Raw genomic sequence first — 5,494 nt, forward strand, 5'->3', positions numbered from 1 at the left:
TAAAAGGGAAAGGGAGGGAATTTTAAAATCCAAAATAGACTTTATTCATTATAAAAAGCAAACTATATATGACAATAAAGCAATGCAAACCTTTCCATTTGTGTACGGATCAATCATTAGTGTTACCTTTTCATATATAGAAAACAGCACCTGCACTACTCGTGTGGCTCTGGTTTGGTTATCCTTCGTCAGCGACACGCTGCGGAAAAGGAATCATCAGTTCCGTTTTTGAATTGAATGCCGGGGAGAGCGCGAACGCGGTCCCCCACTATCACAAACTTTGCAGTCGAGTATCCCGCATCTGGGGACATCGCAGGCGTCAGCACACCCGAAGTGCAATGGGATAGCCTCGTCCTGGGAGAACCTTGTTTCTTAAACAAAGTAAACTTTATTCATAGTAAAAGACAAACTATATACAATTGTAAAACAGTGCAAACCTTTACATTCTTGTACATATCATTCATTAGTGTTACCTTTCTATATAAAAACACAGCACTGATGCCACTCGTGTGGCTCCCTGGAAGCTACCCGGATGGAGAAGAGGAGGAGGAGTGGCGATACTGGTCAGGGACACTATTACAGCTGCAGAAAGGGTGAATAATGTAGAGGGATCCACTCTAGAGTCCGTATGGGTGGAAGTTAGGAACAAGAAAGCAGCAGTTACTCTACTGGGAGTAGTCTATACGCCTCCTGGCAGCAGCAGGGATACTGCGGAGCAGATCGGGAGGCAGATTTTGGAAAGGTGCAAGAATAACAGACTTCAACTTCCCAAATATTGATTGGCACCTGCTTAGTACCAAAGGTTTAGACGGGGCAGAGTTTGTTAAGTGTGTCCAGGAGGGATTCCTTTCACAGTATGTTGACAGGCTGACGAGAGGGAATGCCATGTTAGATCTATTATTAGGTAACGAACCGGGTCAGGTGACAGATTTCTCGGTGGGTGAGCATTTGGGGGACAGCGACCACTGCTCTCTAACATTTAGCATTGTCATGGACAGGGATAGGAGCAAAGAGGACAGGAAAATATTTAACTGGGGAAGGGCAAACTATGAGGCTGTAAGGCCAGATCTTGCGAGTGTGAATTGGGATGACATTTTTAAAGGGAAATGTACTATAGAGATGTGGTCGTTCTTCAGGATGTTAGGGATAAATTTGTCCCGGTGAGACAGAGAAGGAATGGCAGGGTGAAGGAACCATGGTTGACAAGAGAGGTGGAACAACTAGTTAGGAGGAAGAAGGCAGCATACATAAGGTTGAGGCAGCAAGGATCAGATAGGTCTCTTGAGGAATATGGGGTAGCAAGGAAGGAGCTTAAGAAGGGGCTGAGGAGAGCAAGAAGGGGACATGAAAAGGCCTTGGAGAGTAGGGTTAAGGAGAATCCCAAGGATTTTATCACTTATGTGAAGAGCAAAAGGATGACGAGAGTAAAGGAAGGACCGATTAGGGATAAAGGTAGGAAGATGTGCCTGGAAGCTGTGGAAGTGAGTGAGGTTCTCAATGAATACTTCTCTTCAGTATTCACCAAGGAGAGGGGTCTTGATAACACTGAGGACGGTGTTGGTGAGGGTAATGTTCGAGAGCATGTTGATATCAAGAGAGAGGATGTGTTGGAGCCATTAGAAAATATTAGGACAGATAAATCCGGGGCCTGACGGAATATTCCCCAGGCTGCTCCGCAAAGCGAGGGAGGAGGTTGCTGAGACCTTGGCTAGGATCTTTGAATCCTCATTGTCTACGGGAATAGTACCGAAGGATTGGAGGGTGTCAAATGTTCTCCCCTTATTCAAAAAACGTAGTAGGGATAGTCTAGGGAATTATAGACTAGTAAGTCTGTTGTTGGCAAGCTGTTGGAAAGGATTCTTAGAGATAAGATCTATGGGCATTTAGAGAATCATGATCTGATCAGGGACAGTCAGCATGGCTTTGTGAAGGGAAGATCATGTTTCACAGGCCTGATAGTGTTTTTTGAGGAGGTGACCAGGCAGATTGATGTAGGTAGTGCAGTAGATGTGGTCTACATGGATTTTAGTAAGGTATTTGACAAGGTTCCACATGGTAGGCTTCTTCAGAAGGTCAGATGGCATGGGATCCAGGCATGCTTGGCTGTGTGGATTCAGAATCGGCTTGCCTGTAGAAAGCAGGGGGTTGTGGTGGAGGGAGTGCATTCAGATTGGAGGGCTGTGACTAGCGGTGTTCCGCAAGGATCGGTTCTGGGACCTCTACTTTTCGTGATATTTATTAATGGCTTGGATGAGGGAGTAGGAGGGTGGGTTAGCAAGTTTCCAGATGACACAAAAGTTGGTGGTGTTGTGGATAGTGTAGAGGATTGTCAAAGCTTGCAGAGGGACATTGATAGGATGCAATGCTGGGCTGAGAAGTAGCAGATGGAGTTCAATCCAGAGAAGTGTGAGGTGGTATACTTTGGAAGGACAAAAGCCAAGGCAGAGTACAAGGTAAATGGCAGGTTTCTCGGCAGTGTGGAGGAGCAGAGGGATCTGGGGGTTCATATCCACAGATCACTGAAAGTAGCCTCACAGCTGGATAGGGTAGTTAAGAAAGCTTATGGGATGTTAGTTTTCATAAGTCAAGGGATCGAGTTTAAGAGTCGCGCGGTAATGATACAGCTCTATAAAACTCTGGTTAGACCACACTGAGGGTACTGTGTCCAGTTCTGGTCGCCTCATTATAGGAAGGATGTGGAAGAGTTGGAAAGGATGCAGAGGAGATTTACCAGGATGCTGCCTGGTTTAGAGAGTATGAATTATGAGGACAGACTAAGGGAGCTAGGGCTTTAAACTTTGGAGAGAAGGAGGATGAGAGGAGACATGATAGAGGTGTATAAAATATTAAGAGGAATAGGCAGACAGCCAGTGCCTCTTTCCCAGTGCACCAATGCTCAATACAAGAGGGCATGGCTTTAAAGTAATGGGTGGGAAGTTCAAGGGAGATATTAGAGGAAGGTTTTTTACCCAGAGTGGTTGGGGCATGGAATGTGCTGCCTGGGGCGATGGTGGTCAAATTCAAGAGCTTACTAGGTAAGCATATGGAGGAATTTAAAATAGATGGATATGTGGGAGGAAGGGGTTAGATAGTATTTGGCGAGGTTTAACAGTCGGCACAACATTGTGGGCCGAAGGGCCTGTATTGAGCTGTACTGTTCTGTGTTCTAAAGCACGCATAGAATACGTTAAGCTCATCAGGAAGGGATGCGCTGTTGTTAACTATGCAGCCTGACTTTGTCTTGTAGCCTGTTACGGCATGTAAGCCCTGCCATAACTGGCAGCTGGTCTGGGACTCTATTTTGAGTCGATATTGCCTCTTGACATTCCTGATAGCTTTACGAAGGTCATATCCCGATTTATTGTACAGGTCAGGATCACAAGATTTGTGTGCAACAGTCCTCTCCTTCAATAGGGAGTGGATCTCCAAGTTCATCCATGGTTTCTTGTTTGGGAACTCCAGTATCATCTTCTTTGGTACACAGTCCTCAACACATTTGCTGATAAAGTCTATGATGGTGGTCGGTTACTCATCAAGGCTAGCAGCTGAGTCTTTTAACATGGACCAGTCCACTGTCTCAAAGCAGTCACCTCGGAGCTCATCTGTTTCCTCAGACCAGCACTGCACCACTCTCCGAAACGGATCCTCCCGTTTCAGTTTCTGTTTGTATGTAGGGAGAAGGAGCACTGCCTGGTGGTCTGATTTCCCAAAGTCAGGGTGAGGGGTGGCTCAGAAGGTGTCTTTGATGGCTGTATAGCAGTGGTCAAGGGTGTTGGTGCCCCTGGTGGAGCAGGAGATGTGCTGGTAGTATTTTGGGAACACATTCGTGAGGCTGGCCTTGTTGAGGTCACCTGCGATAATGAAGAGGGTCTCAGAGTATCCTGTCTCAAGGTTGTTGATGGTCTTCATTGTTTTCTCTGATTACAGAGAGACTATTTCTGTCTCCCCGAATGAATCACCTTATGGAGTCAGCGAGTCATAGAGCACTACAGCACAGAAATAGGCCCTTCAGCCCATCTCATCCATGCTGGCCTGGTCTTCTACCTCGTCCCATCTACCTACACCTGGACCATATCCCTCTGTACCCTCTCCCATCCATGTACCTATCAAACTTCTCTTAAACGTTACAATTGAACCTGCATCTACCACTTCCGCTGGCAGCTCGTTCCACACTCTGAGTGAAGTAGTTCCCCCTCAGACTCCCCATAAATATTTCACCTGTCACCCTAAACCTATGTCCTCCAGTTCTCGTCTCACCCAACCTGAGGGGAAAATGCCTGCATGCATTCCCCCTGTCTATACCCTTCATCATTTTGTATTTTTCTATGAGATCTCCCCTCATTCTCCTGCACTCGAGGGAATGAACTCCTGACCTATTCAACCTGTCCCTGTCACTCAGTTCCTCAAGTCCCTGCAACATCCGTGTAAATTTTCTCTGCATTCTTTCAAGCTTATTGATATCTTTCCTGTAGGTACAACACTCTAAATGTGGCCTCACCAACGTCTGGTACAACTTCAACATAACATCCCAACTCCTGCACTCAGTGCCCTGATTTATGAAGGTCAATGTGCCAAAAGCTCTCTTTATGACCTTATCCACCTCTGATGCCACTTTCAAGGAACTATGGATCTGTATTCCCAGGTCCCTTTGTTCTACCACACACCTCTGAGCCCTACCATTCACTGTGTAAGCCTTATCCTGGTTTACCCTCCCAAAGTGCATCACTTGTCTGCATTAAATTCCATCTGCCATTTTTCAGCTGGTCCAGATCACTTTGCAAGCTTTGATAGCCTTCCTCACTGTCCACTATGCCCCCAATATTGTTGTCATCCGCAAATTTGCTGATCCAGTTTACTGCAGTGTCATTGAAATCTTTAATATAGATGATAAACAACGGACCCAGCACCGATCCCTGCGGCACACCACTAGTCACAGGCCTCCAGTCAGAGAGACAACCATCTACTACCATTCTCTGGCTTCCCCTGCTAAGCCAACATCGAATCTAGTTGAATACTGCATCCTGAATGCCAAGCAACTTAACCTTCTGCAGCAGCCTCCCATGCAGAACTTTGTCAAAGGTCTTGCTGAAGTCCATACAGACAACGTCCACTGCCTTCCCTTCATCAACCTTCCTGGTAACCTCCTTGAAAAACTCTATTAGATTAATTCGACAACCTGCCATGCACAAAGCCATGTTGACAATCCCTAATCGGGCCCTGTCTATCCAAATACTTATATATCCTGTCCCTCAGAATGCCTTCTAATAATTTACCCACAACTGACGTCAGGCTCACCGGCCTATAATTTCCTGGCTTATTCTTAGAGCCTTTCTTGAACAATGGAACAACATCAGCTATCCTCCAGTCCTCTGGCACCTCACCCCGGCGAAGGACGTTTTAAGTATCTCTGCCAGGGCCCCTGCAATTTCTGCACTTGCCTCCCACAAGGACTGAGGGGACACCTCGTCAGGCCCTGGGGATTTATCCACCCTAA

General features: G+C 46.4%; 1 pseudogene; it reads right to left on the reverse strand.

The window, feature by feature from the left end:
• Positions 1 to 240: 240 nt before the first annotated feature.
• LOC127577548 (uncharacterized) lies at positions 241 to 389 on the reverse strand (annotated as a pseudogene).
• Positions 390 to 5,494: the final 5,105 nt, after the last annotated feature.

Source organism: Pristis pectinata, chromosome 13 (assembly GCF_009764475.1).
Source record: "Pristis pectinata isolate sPriPec2 chromosome 13, sPriPec2.1.pri, whole genome shotgun sequence".
Taxonomy (NCBI): Eukaryota; Metazoa; Chordata; class Chondrichthyes; order Rhinopristiformes; family Pristidae; genus Pristis; species Pristis pectinata.